Raw genomic sequence first — 13,897 nt, 5'->3', positions numbered from 1 at the left:
AAACAGGCATAAAATTGTAGTAACAAAAGTAGAGTAGTAATAACACTGCCCTGCTCAGTTCTTCTCTCTTTGAAACTGATTCATTGTCTTTTTGGTATCTTTAACATTCCCTCCTCTCCCCCAAAGTGCTGCGCCCCTCATTTGCTTTTCATTACAACTGACTGACAAGGAAAGGCACTTCACTCCTTAGTCTCCATGATTGAGGGATCATGTTTTTGTTCTCTTTTGGCTTGCCTAGTATCCCCCCTCCCCTCCACTACACACAGTTTCTCTCCCTCCCTCCCCTTAGTTTCTTTGGACCAAGCTCCCCCTGTGGTTCCTGAAGGTCCAGGAAGACCCCTTCCCACTGGAGTCTGGTGGGGATAGGCCTGGAGCAGAGCTCTGGAAGCTTTCCCAGCTCTTGTCCTTGACGGTGCTGCCATCAGAGCAGAAAGTGTCCCCCTGGGGCTGCCCATTTCCTTTTGCCTCCAGCCAGCCAAGTCTTCCCCCATCTGTCTGGATCTCCCCTCTTTACCATTTCTCAGATTTCAGGGAGCATTTAGCACGTGGCTCCTCTGTGCCAGGCATTGGAGGATACAGAGGAAAGAGTATAGGGTAGAGGTATTCTGATAGGAAGGCCAGAAGAGTTTTAGGGACCAGAAAAATCATTTGGTTGAGAAGGTGAGATTTTCTCTGAGCCTTGAAGGCCAGAGGCCAAGGTGAGGGGAAAGAACTTTCTAATCAGGAGAGATAGCCATTGGGAAAGCCCAGTTTGGAGATGGAGGGACTTGGTCAGTATGAGCCAGGAGGCCAGTGTCCTGGAGTCAGGAGGAAGAGATGAGTAAGGTGTAAGATTGGAGAGGATTTTAGAGATGGTTTTTGTGCACCTACTATGTGTCAGTCACCTTGTGCATATTCTGTCATTTGATCATGTTGTTAGAATTGTCAGGGACCTTGATAGCAACTGACCCAATAAAGGAGGTAGCCAGACAGGTAGGCTGCCATTTTTGTATCTGCTCCAAGGACACTATAGACTATGATTAGGGGATGGACTGCAGTGACCTTCATTTCCATGTGGAGTATGTATATAGCTGTGGGTTTTCTCTTCTTTTCTGCTACAGCCAGAGAGCATCAAAGCAGTTTTGGTTATGATTTAAGTAGGACCTTAAGGTAAAAGAGGTACAAAATTACTGGACCCCTGTCTTTTTCTCCTTGCAAAAGAGGATCTTCATGTTTCAAAGGTCATTTTCATTGTGAAGACCCCATGCCCCAAAATGCTACTTTATTTGTGACCCCATTTTTTTTTTTTTATCAAGGATATTGGAGTGGATGGCTATTTCTTTCTCAAGTCTTTTTTTTTTTTTTAACCCTTACCTTCCATCTTGGAATCAATACTGTGTATTGGCTCCAAGGCAGAAGAGTGGTAAGGGTAGGCAATGGGGGTCAAGTGACTTGCCCAGGGTCACACAGCTGGGAAGTATCTTGAGGCCAGATTTGAACCCAGGACCTCCCGTCTGTAGGCCTGGCTCTCAATCCACTGAGATACCCAGCTGCCCCCTCAATTCATTTTATAGATGAGGAATGTAGGCCAAAAAGGTTAAGTGACTTCCCCAGAGTCACACTGCTAGTAAGTGTCTGAGGGAACTCAGGAAGATGACTCTCCTTGCCTCTGAGCCTGATGCTCTTATTAACTATACCACCTAGATGTCCACAGAAAAAATGGAATGACTACATTCTTCAACAAATCTATTTTCTATAGCCCTTCAAGCAGCTCTAGCAGGTTGTTATTCTTATTCCTTTCATACCACAGTTCAGGAAACTGAGACAAACAGATTCAGTGACTTCCCTGGGTCACATAATTGGTAAATGTTTGAGGCTGGATTTGAACATGGATCTTTATGGTCTTCTACCATCTCTTAGCTCCACCAACATTGTACTAGTGTGTCCATCTTCCCACAAACCCTTCAACATGGAATGTTGCCAATTTTTGTCATTTTTGTTCATTGCAGAGTAGGACATGAAACCTTAGGGTTTGGTGTTTCTCAAATTAGTGATTTGGATCATTTTTCTTGGGGATGTGAATACTTGACAGTTCTTTTGGGACTTCTTTGTCCATCTTCTTTGATTCTAAAGAATGACTATTAATCTGAGGTTTACCCATTGGCTTGGATACCACACTTCTCTCAGAGAAATTTGATGTCAAATTTTTTGTCCTCATTCTACCAATTCCTTTGTTGTTCATTGATGTTCTCTCTTAAGAAACTTGAGTTTGAAGTAATCAAAGTTTTTGAATTGCCTCAATCTCTTGTTTGACAACTAATAAATCACTTACTCATTGCTAATGAATTGTATATGAAAGTTATTTGATCTGATTCTATTTTTTTAATACTATGATAGTAATTATTAAGGACAAATAGGTGTATAAAATGTTGTGTAGGTCATAGTCTTAAGTATAACTTAAGGTTAGGGTTTAGTTTTTCAATAATTACTTAATTTAAATTAAAGATGAGAATTTTTCTACTGGAACATTACAGAACAAAAACTACTTCTGTTCTTATATTAAAAAAGGTAGGAGGGGGCAGCTGGGTGGCTCAGCAGATTGAGAGCCAGGCCCAGAGATGGGAGGACCCTGGGCAAGTCACTTAACCCCCATTGCCTACCCTTACCACTCTTCTGCCTTGGAACCAATATACAGTATTGATTCCAAGATGGAAGGTAAGGGTTTACACACACACACACACACACACACACACACACACAAGGTAGGACAAGTTGGAACTAGAACAAAGGGAGAAGATAAAGGAGGATTATTGGGAAGGGTTGTGAATTGGAGCAGTATTAAAGGAAATTGGACTTCTGAGGAGGGATATGAAGGAAAGAAAAGAAGAAAGGGACAAAGTGAAGAGGAATGGAGTAGATGAAAATGTAAGGGTAATAACTATGCCTTTGAGTCTAAATGGGATGAATTCACCCATAGGAAAAAATGTATAGCATCAAGGATGAATAACCAGAATCTGACTATTTGTTGTTTATAAGAAACACACTAAAACTGAGAGACATATATACAGTGAAGATATGCTTGTGCAGAATATACTGTGCCTCAGCTGATCCAGAGAAGGCAAGGGTAGTAGTCATGATGTGTTACAGAGTTAGGTCTAAAATGGATATAACTAAAGGGATTAACAGGGTAAATATATTGCACTTTTTTGGGGGGGGAAGTTACTATGAATAAAGAAGCATTATCAATATTGGACCTGTGCACATCAAGAGTTATAGCAACCCAGGTTTTTAAAGGGAAAAATAAATTCCATACAAATGGAGATAAATAATGAAATAATAATAGCAGAATACTTTAATTTTCCTCTGCCTGAACTAGATAAATCCAATCCCCAAATAAATGAGAAAACAGTTAAGGAGTTGAAAAGAATTTTAGCTTTTCAAGTTAGGAAGAAAGATTTGTAATTTAACGTATAATTGAAAATCTTACAAGGTCATATTTCTTAATTTTAAAATAATTTATTAATAGACCACTTGGGAAAATCTGAAGTGTCCAGTCCATGTTCTGAATGGTGCCAAAGAGAGCAAACATGGCCAAATAGTAGAGTACAATAGAGGGCAGCTGGGCAAGAGCCCATGTGACCAGAAGAGGTTGTTGGACAAGAGAACAAGACTTCCCGTGGCAAAGGTCAGAATATCTTCCTTTTGACCTCATCACTAAGCCTCTCCCTTGAACATCCCAAGACATATGTGATTAGGAAATAATCATGAAGGAGGTATATTTGGAGACCTCAGCCTCTCCCTCTTTACTTCATAAAAGAGAGAGGTGGGTCTTAAGGAAGCCAAAAGGCCCTTTTCCTTTCTCTTTGCATAGCTGGGTCACCATGGCTTCCTAAGCCATGCTGATTTTATTATCTGATCTCTCAAGTGAAACTAGTGGTTGCTGGACCCTGCCCTAAATCACGTTATCTTCATAAGATTCAAACTAAAAAGGAAGAACCTGGTCCAATTTCATAGCCTGGGGGACAAATTGTTTTGGCCCTAAAATTAAACTTCTTGGAGAAGAACAGCCAAAGGGGAAGCCATTTCACAATTCAATATTAGTTTTCCATACCATAAGGAGTGAACAGAGACCAGAAAAAACTCTGCACATGACAAAATCCTGATGCAGAATTAGGTTGTATTGTGGTTCCTCTCACTTAAAAACAAAACAAAAACAACCCTGAATGCCACCAGGCTCTTAAGCTTCTGGGACTTCCTTTTTCAATCAAGGCTGTGATCCTGGCAGAACCAAGGAGGCTGCTGTGCATGGCCTCACTCATCCTGGGGGAAGAGGAGGAAGAGGGAGGCCAAGGCAAACAAGAAATTGCCCTGGGGCCACTATTTTATATCTATATTATATATGAAGGCTCTAGGTTGACTTTGACTTTGCCCTCAAGGGCTGCCTTATTACTGTGAGTGAGGGTTAGAAAAGAAAGGGTTCTAGGGGGCAGCTGGGTAGCTCAGTGGATTGAGAGCCAGACCTAGAGACAGGAGGTCCTAGGTTCAAATCTGGCCTCAGACACTTCCCAGCTGTGTGGTCCTGGGCAAGTCACTTGACCCCCATTGCCCACCCTTACCACTCTTCCACCAAGGAGCCAATACACTGTGTTGACTCCAAGACAGAGGGTAAGGGTTTAAAAAAAAAGAAAAGAAAGGGTTCTAGGCTAGGGATCATCTTTTCTTTTTAAAAAACAAGTCTCAGCCCAAATGAATGAATGAGCTTGATTTGATTGAGAGCCAAGAAGGGTAAGAAGAGGACAATCTCCTTTTCTCCTACCTCGGTATCTGTTGTGTGGGTCTTGTGCCTCTTAGTTTGGAGATGGAGAGTTGGTGATGGTAGTTTAATGGGCAGTGAGGCTTTCCTGGTCTTAGCACTCATTGTGACCTGATGAGCTTATATGTCATTTTCCCTGGTGTGGAGACATTTAAGAGTTTTAAAAGGTCTGTTACAAATGCTTATATTCTAAGTTAGCTTTGCAGTTGGCAATGGGGAAGATGGGAATGGCCCTACAAAGGGTGAGGTTTGGTTACTGTCCTCCTTGTCTAGGAACTGTGGCAGAAGGTTAGTAACTGGACAGGAAAAACCGTCCATGGGTCAGCCTTGTTTGGGTGGATGTGGGGCCAAGCCCAGCACTCAGTAGGGACTCCACAGCCCTGTTATGGTGCCCATGTCCCACCTGACTGGATGTTAATAATAACCTTCATTACTCCCCGTTCTTCATGGGAAGAGTAAATTGAGGAGGCAAAGGCTCTGAGCAATATTGCTGAAATGACAAACAGGCAGTGTAATCAAGTTCTGATTATAAATATCACAGGAAAAAATATAATGTTGGGAAACGTTATTAGCCTAGACACCAAAAATAAAATAAAGTTTCTAAGCCAAAAAGAAATCAGTTTGAGAGAGGGCCAGTCTCACCATAAAGCCAGACTCCAGTTAGCAACCCAAGACCCTGAGGCTTACTAACAGCCTCCTTTTATAGCACAGTGGAGCTAGAGATACAGTAGTGAGGCCACAAATAATGGGATTTAACATAAATAACTTGACCATTTTCACTCACTTGGCCCCTGTAGACAAGAATCAAAGGATGTATCTCCTCCCAGTGAAAAAGGTTCCTTGGGGAGAGCAAGGTGTGTGTGTGTGTGTGTGTGTGTGTGTGTGTGTGCGCACAGAAAGCAGTATCAGAGGAGATCTCAGGAATTCCCCCCTCATTCTGCTGTGCAGATAGAACAAAGCTAGAGAAGGCCATCAGGCCACGTCAGGTGCATCTCAGCCCACATTTTTCCAACAATTATTTTTTCTCCCTATTCATTCCCTCAACATGTTCTTAGCTCTTTGCAAGAGATAAAAGTGTGGCATTTCAGGGCTAGAGTCACAGTCAGAGGCAACTTGGGAGGAACACAAATCCTGGCACTAAGAAATGTTCATGATTGGAGTCCACCTGCTGAGTCAGAAGTAGTGGACCAGACTCCCTGGCATCTACCTGCATGCTTCCAAGAGAACCAGTTGCCTGGAAGCAAGGGTGGAACAGGGACTAGAAAGAGAGCTCTACTTCCACACCTAGCTCCTGGACAAGAGGAGAAATATAGGTTTTCTAATCAGTGAAGGAGGCCTGCTTTCTCCACCAGAGTTAATGTTATTTCTACATAATGAAATAATAAAATTAAGTAATATGTGCCTGAGACAAATGACAGCAATCAGAAGGCAAAGAACCAAGATGTTTGGTCCCTGTCCCTTCATACTCAGGGCCATACAATGCCTCAGTGGAATAAGAGGTAACTCATCTCCTGGCAACAAGCAGGGTCAGTGAAGTCTAGATTCTGATTCTTTATTCCTCTTCATGCTTTTATCTAGAAAAACCTTTATTTCAGCCATTCAGTAAACACATTAGATGTTTTCTTCAATTTGGTTCTCTTTTAAGGGATCACAGGATATAGTTCCCCCAGAATACCCTGGACACGCAGCTCCTCACAAACTCTTTACTCACAAAGAAAACAGAATTTTCTTTAAAACAGATCACTTCTATCAGTTCTAATGAAAAAGGTTTCATATCACATTCACTTTCTTCTCCTGAGAAAATGCATCACATGTCTCACAGCTAGAACTCGGGCTTTCTCCCTGATTCCATAGGGAGACATGTTGCTCAGTAAGACATTTTCCAGCTTAATTCCAGCTGATGACAGAAAAACACTTTTCTCAGAATTCTATTGGGCTCTCAATGACTGTGGTTTCTGGTCTTGACTCTGACACTCATGATGGGTGTTGCCTTTGGGCCAATCCCTTCTTTCTGCTTCACTTTCCTCCTATAAGTGGATGGGGTTGGACAGTGTCATTCTGAATTGTCTTTCAGCCCTTTGTCCTTTGTCTTTGGATGATATTAGGCATTGGTGACATTCAAGGATGTGGCTGTGGACTTCACCCAGGAGGAATGGGGCCTCTTAGATGATCCTCAGAAGTTATTGTGCAAGGAGGTCATGCTGGAGAATGCCCAGAACCTGCTCTTCTTGGGTAAGGACAACTTTCCCTGGTCAGCAATCAAAAGGAATATTTTGTTTCCCCAGTGAGCTTGGTCTGGAGAATTCATTAATTATTAGGAAGAGAAAAGCCCTGATCTCCTGGGTCTAAGAGACACGGTCCTCCTGCCACCTGCTTTTCCTATATAAGGTCTTTGCATTGTGTAATAGGAGTTTGGGGGTTTCCTCTGTTGCTGCTACCTCTTAGGAATTCTAGAAAGCCTCAGATCAAAGGCCATTTCAGTGTTGAAGAATCCCAGATCATGAGCTCACCTAAGAGGTTATTTAGTCCAACTTCTCCCTGGACCTGAGTTTTGTGTGCCAAATCTCTGAAAAGTACTCCTTGCAACCCCTTCTTCTTTGAGAGGAGTTCAGAATTTGGAATATTCTTCATTTTGTCAACCATCCATTTGTAACTCACAGCTTCTAGTTGTCCTGAGGGAAATAGATTTATCCTTAACCATCCTTCCTATTGACCTAAAATTCCAGCAGAGGTGGTGGGAAAGGAATGGAAAGGAATGGAATAAGCATTTATATGAACCCAGTATTTGTGAAGTGGTGGGTCAAATGTTTGTTGTACAATATTACAACTCTTCATCTTCATCATAAGTTAAAAAGATGGGTGATATTAATCCCCATTTGATAGTTGGAGAAACTGAGACAAACAGAAATTTAGTGACCTCTCTAAAGGCATAAAAACAGTAATTTTAAGTCCTGATTTAAACTTTGGCACTCTTGCTTTCAAATATAATATCAGTTCTTTCTGATTTCTAGAATGTAAAATGTGGAATGACTCCATTCTGTTATAAAGAGATGCATCATGTATTCTGATTCCAAACTGGTTCCATGATCTTCAAAATAAATGGAAACTATGGAATATGATTCACTCGTCCTAGGTACCATCCTATTGTCTCTGTTTGCATGCCTCTGACATTGCCAGAATTAACAGATTGGCCAATAAAGGGAATTTACCACTTAGGGTTTTTTGAATTTGCCATCAAGATAATCTCATCCAGAGGCCTGAATGAATAGTACATAAGATTTCAAGAGGTTTCAGAGAGTGAGGAGCAGGGTAGGGGGACAGGTCAAAAGGTGAGTCATCTAAGTCCCTGATGAGTAATCTGCAGTAATAAACTTTTCACATTCTTGAAGCCTTTTTTTTTTTTTGAATCAATAATATGTGATTAGGGCTAGTGAATTGGTGTTATATGACTTGCCCAGTGCCAAAGAGCTATGAAGTGTTTGTGGCCAGATTTTAACCCATGTCCTGTTTCTATGCCTAATCCCTACCAACTGAGCCACCTAGATACTGCTATAATCTTTTACCCAGTTTTGGATTTCAGAGTTTTTGCCAGAATGGAGCATAATGGAATTAGGGTGTGGGGAGTAAATGGGGAGCAGAGGGATTGGTTGTTTCCCAGAAGACATTGCATTACATGATATCATGGCACATGTAATTCTAGTTGTGTGTATTTTGTGCACTAATGGGTGACTATGGACTCATATGTGACCACAATAGAGTGATTCTGGGAATGGAGGCACTCTGAATCTCCATCCCTTTTTCTTAAGAGAACGCAGTACCAATTTTGTCTCCATCCCCATCCCCATCCCTAACTGATTCCCCATGCCCAGGGCTTCCAGTTTCCAGAGAAGATTGGATCTCTTCTTTTGAGCAAGGGAAAGCACCGTGGATGCTGGCAGAAGAAGGCCCAGGTGAGTGAGTCAAAAGCAGGTTTTATAAGTGGTGTAATAACAAGAAGCCTTCTATGTGTTGTACTGAAGCAAAGGCTAAGTTAGGGGGCAAAAAGACCTGACTTGGAATTCTCTTTCAGAAATTTTTTTAGCTGTGGCTTTCTGGGCATGTCACTGAACCAGTAAGCCTTACTTTCCTTCTCTAAAATGAAAGGGTTGGATTCTGTGGCCTTTCAGCTCCCTTCTAGTAAGTGATCCTTTAATCTAGTATTGACCCTTTAAGAAGTCATTGTTTACGGAATTTGAGACTAGGGAATACTGAAAGTGCAGAAATGGGTTAGGCTTTCCAGGATAAATGCTTTCTTAGAACTTTTGTGATGAGTTAAATTCTGAGATATTGAGTTACCAATAAGAATAATCAGTTTCTTGATTAAGCTATTATTAACCAATAAACTGATTGGTGTATGATCTCTCTTTGTGATAAAAGAAAATTTTCATTCATCATCTTGATTCATTAAATTCCATTTTGGAAGCTCATTACTCAGCCTTCCCTTAGACAACTTCAATTCTTGAATATCTAAAGTGCAGATAGACTAATATTTTCCATTTCCTCCCTGATCCTCTCATAATGATGAAGAAAGTAATGGGAATGCATAGACAATTTGAAAATCCTTGCCATTCTGGATGGGGATTCAGTCTGCTTAGGCTTGATTTTCCCCATTCATCCCAGGAAAAATGGAAGACATGATTATTCTGTCCACTGAACATATTTAGCTACAATTTGTTTTGGTTTCCTGGACAGGATGGAGCTCCTATTCTCAATCTTAGTTATCTCACCATTAGAAATTGCTCAGTGGCAGGGAATGAAAGGGCATTCCTACAATTTTCAGAACAAGGAATGAGGAAAAAGTGATTTAAAATGACAAAAGCCTATTAGAGATGAAACCATAGAATCAAAGCCTCTTTTAGAAATAAAAAGACGGAGGGTATCTGGGTAGCTCAGTGGATTGAGAGCCAGGCTTAGAGATAGGAGGTCCTAGGTTCAAATCTGGACTTAGACACTCCCCAGCTATATGATCCTGGCCAAGTCACTTGACTCCCATTGCTGAGCCCTTATCGCTCTTCTGCCTTGGAGCCAATACATAGTATCAACTCCAAGATGGAAGGTGTAAGGGTTTTTATTTAAAAAAAAAATTAAAAAAAAAGAAAGAGATACAAGGCACAGCTCCTGCTCTCATGGAGCTCCTAGTCTGTTGGGACAGAGACTTTGCAAAATGCTATGTAGAAACCGTTTATGTACTGGGAAAATGGGAGTTAAACAAGAGAGGGAATGCATTAAAGTTAAGGGGAACAGAAAAAGGCTTCTTATAAAAGTTATGGACCAGAACATAATCTCTTATGCCTCAGGTAAATAGAAAAAACAGTGTTGGTATAAGTTATGTAATGTCTGATACCATAACCGAAAAAATTAGGTTGAAAGTAATCACTAGCGAAATAACATTATAATTACAGATAAATATAGATCATGAAAGAATAGGAATATTTAGTATGTTTGTACCCAGTATTATAATATCTATGAAGGAATGAAATTTATAATACTGAAAATTAATAATATGCTAAATTTAATATACTAAATGCAATATTTAGAAATTGGTTTGGAAATATAATATTAGCTAAAAAAGATTTCTGTGGTTGCCATTTATTAAATAACCCTTAAGTCCCGAAGATGATAGTAGCTTTTAACAATTTGATTTTAATATAAATATACTCTAAAGAAGAAATAAGAAGGGAAGGAAATAAAAAAAAAATATTTTCTAGATTACCACCTTAATCTTACCAGCCCACGAGAGTATCTTCCATCTGAGCCACCAACATCCAATTGCAGAAAGATCCCCAGCCAAAGACCTCTAGAGAAGAACCCAATCTCCTCTATGGTCTCATTTTTTATAGTCCTCCTTATCCATGTCACTTCCTTTTCATGTGCTCTTGTCTATCACATCTTAGGAACCAATTGTGAGTTGTTGTAGAAGGGAAGAAGGTAGGAGGAAGGATGGATGGGAGAAAGTAAGGGAATAAGGAAGGTAGGGAAGCCAGAGGAAGGGAAAGGAAGGTAGCCAGTCCTACCAGCCCTGGTGGGAAATTGACTTGAGCTCTTCGGAGCTCAAACAAAAATCAGGCTACAACTTTAGGGATAGAATAGCTAGGTTTATTTAGATAGGAAAGGGAAGGTCTAGGGAGGCTAGGAGGTAGATCTCCAGAGATCTAGGCTCTTCCTCCAAAAAGGTTTCTCTAGAAAAGGCATCCAGAACTCTCACACTCTCCCTTCTCTTATATCTTCCTCAGACCCCTCCCACAAAGGAAGTGGGATGTGTTGGAGGAAGTTAGGGTAGTGGATCCTGGGAGAAGTAGTCTCCCAGGGTTAGAACTTTTTAAACTTCACATTCCTCCTTGTGATCCTTTGGGAGACCAGACTCCCCAATGGATCATAACAAACATAAATAAATTTACAGTCATAATAAAATAAAGGCTATATACCTCAATACAAGGGGAGAATGGCAACAGTTTTTCTCCAACAAAAGAAAATCAAATATTTGGCTCTTTTTTACAAAAAAAATTCAGGGGGCAGTCCCCTTCTTTCACAACAAAATATATATATATATATATATATATACACACACACACACACACACACACACATACACACACACACACACACACACATATAAAACAAATGCATTTAAACAAAATAAATGAATTTTTAACAAGATAAATGAATTTAAAACCAAAGTTCAAATTTTGCACATCTGATTTTTCTCTAGATCCTCTAGAGCAGCGTGCAGTCTCCACAGGCATCTTTATCTGGGTTCCGGGAGGCAATAAACTTCTTTCACTAAAATAACTTAAAGTCTTTTCATATAAAATAAAAACACATTTCCCCATGAATAGGATAGAAAGAAACAAGGAAATTGCGAAGTGAAAACATGGCTGAGGCATGAGGCATATGAATCATTGCCAATTAAAGTCATTAGAAAAAATAGCACAAAAAAGCCAAATGACTTGGATGAAAATTCCAAACATCCAATCCTAAATTTTTATCGAAAAAATTCTAAATAAGAAAAAATTCACAATAGGTCTTTGAATAATGCCCAATTAAAGTAATCCATGTCCAACATCATGCATTACTCACTTAGCAATCAGGACCACAGTCAACCACTATAGTAAGAAAATAAGGAAAAGGACTACATTTTTATTTATTGGTCTGATTTTTCATTTCTTCTTTTGTCATTTCTTCTCAAGGATAGAATATGGAGCCAGAATAGCCAATTGTTAGGTACTTGATATAAATTTTACAAGGAGTGTGGTTCAAGGAGTCCTACGTCTTAATGTATGTTAAGTATCACAACCTTGAGTCTCACACCAGGTTCAAGTCCTTTTTTATTGGCATAAAAGTCTCAGCAATTCTTCTTTTGTTTGTTTGTTTTATTCTGAACGTAATATAAACACACACACACACACACACACACACACACACACACACACACAATGAGAATTTCCATATGTAGTAATACCAGCTCAGATTTTTAAGGACTACAATGCCTCTTCTTCATCACACCCTCCAAGTAGTAGAAGTATTATTAGGCCCATTTTACCCATGGAGTTAATTATAGCTCTAACAGGTGAAATGATTGATCTAGTGACCCATAGCTACTTAATCAGTCAGTTAACTAGCATTTATTAAGTGATTAAGTGTACCCAGGTATTGTGCTAAGTACCAGGAAAACAAAGAAAGACAAAAGACTGTCCCTATACAGGGTACTTACGCAAACAACTTTGTAGGAACAAGATTTATAGAGTACAAATTGGAAGTCCTCAGTAGAGGGGAGGCATTAGCATAAAGGGGGATTGGGAAAGGCAAAACATAGGACTATAGCAGAGCCTCAGAAAAAAAAAAAGAGAATATAGAAGAAAGTGATAAGCATAAAGAGATAGAGGATGGAGGCCAGAGCCTTTGGAGCAAATATACCTTTGAGAGATTGGGCATTGTGTGAGGTTTAAGAAGACTGAAAGGTAGGAAGGAGCCAGGTTATGAAAGGTTTTATAAGCCAAGAAGACAAATTTATATTTCATTCTAGCTCTTTCTACCAGGCCTGGTTCTCGCTGGCTCTCGGAATCCTCGGCATGGTGATGGCCTCCCTCATCTTCCCCAAAGGGCACTGTATGTCTGTGATAACAATGAATGGCAGAAGGAAAAAAAATAAAACATTTATGATCCAAAAAAAGAGGCAATATGAACTCATTCAAATTGATTGAATAAGGGAGGAAGGGAGGAAAGAGAGTGATGTGGTGGGAGCTATGCTTTTGAAAAATTAAAGTGATATCTTAGTGCAGGATACACTGGAATTAGGGAGTGCCTTAAGGCAGAAAGACCAACCATCAGACTCTTGCCATTATCTAGGCCTGAGATATTGAGGGCCTGCACCAGGGTGATAGTGGGGCCAAGGAAGAGAAGCAGGCATCTGTAAGAGATATTGTGATGGTAGAAACAACAGGACTTGGCAACTAACTGGATATGGAGGCTAAGAGAGAAGGAAGAGTTGAAGATGACATTTAGGTTGCAAATCTGGGTGCCTGGGATAATGGTGGTATCCTCCATAGTAATAGGGAAGTTGGAAATAGAGGGAGATTGGGGTGTAGTGGGGAGATGAGTTCAGTGTTGGACAGTTTGAGCTTATGATGTCTATGAGACATTCAGTTCAAAATGTGCAAAAAAAGACAGTTGGTAATGTGTTATCTGAGGTCAGGAAAGCGGTTAGGACTGGATAAATAAATCATAGAATCATCTGCAAAGAAATGATTATTTAGTTCATAAAAGCTGATGAGACCACTAAGTGAAATAGTATATATAGAGAAGAGGGCCCAGGTCAGATCTATGTCCTTACTCTTGGGCATGACTTGGATGAAGACTTAATGAAAGAAACAGAAGAGGCCATCAGAAAGGTAGGAATAGAACCAAAAGAGACCAGTATCAAGAAAAGTAGAGAGAAGAGAACATTAAGGAGAATCAGAGGTCAAAAGGATTAAGAAGACATTAAATTTAGTATTTAAGAGATAATTAATAATTTTGGATAGCATCATTTTAGTTGAACTGGAAGCCAAACTGCAAAGAGTTAAGAGA

The sequence above is a fragment of the Gracilinanus agilis genome, chromosome 3 (genome assembly GCF_016433145.1).
Source record: "Gracilinanus agilis isolate LMUSP501 chromosome 3, AgileGrace, whole genome shotgun sequence".
Taxonomy (NCBI): domain Eukaryota; kingdom Metazoa; phylum Chordata; class Mammalia; order Didelphimorphia; family Didelphidae; genus Gracilinanus; species Gracilinanus agilis.
Note: the sequence above shows the minus strand (reverse complement) of the source record.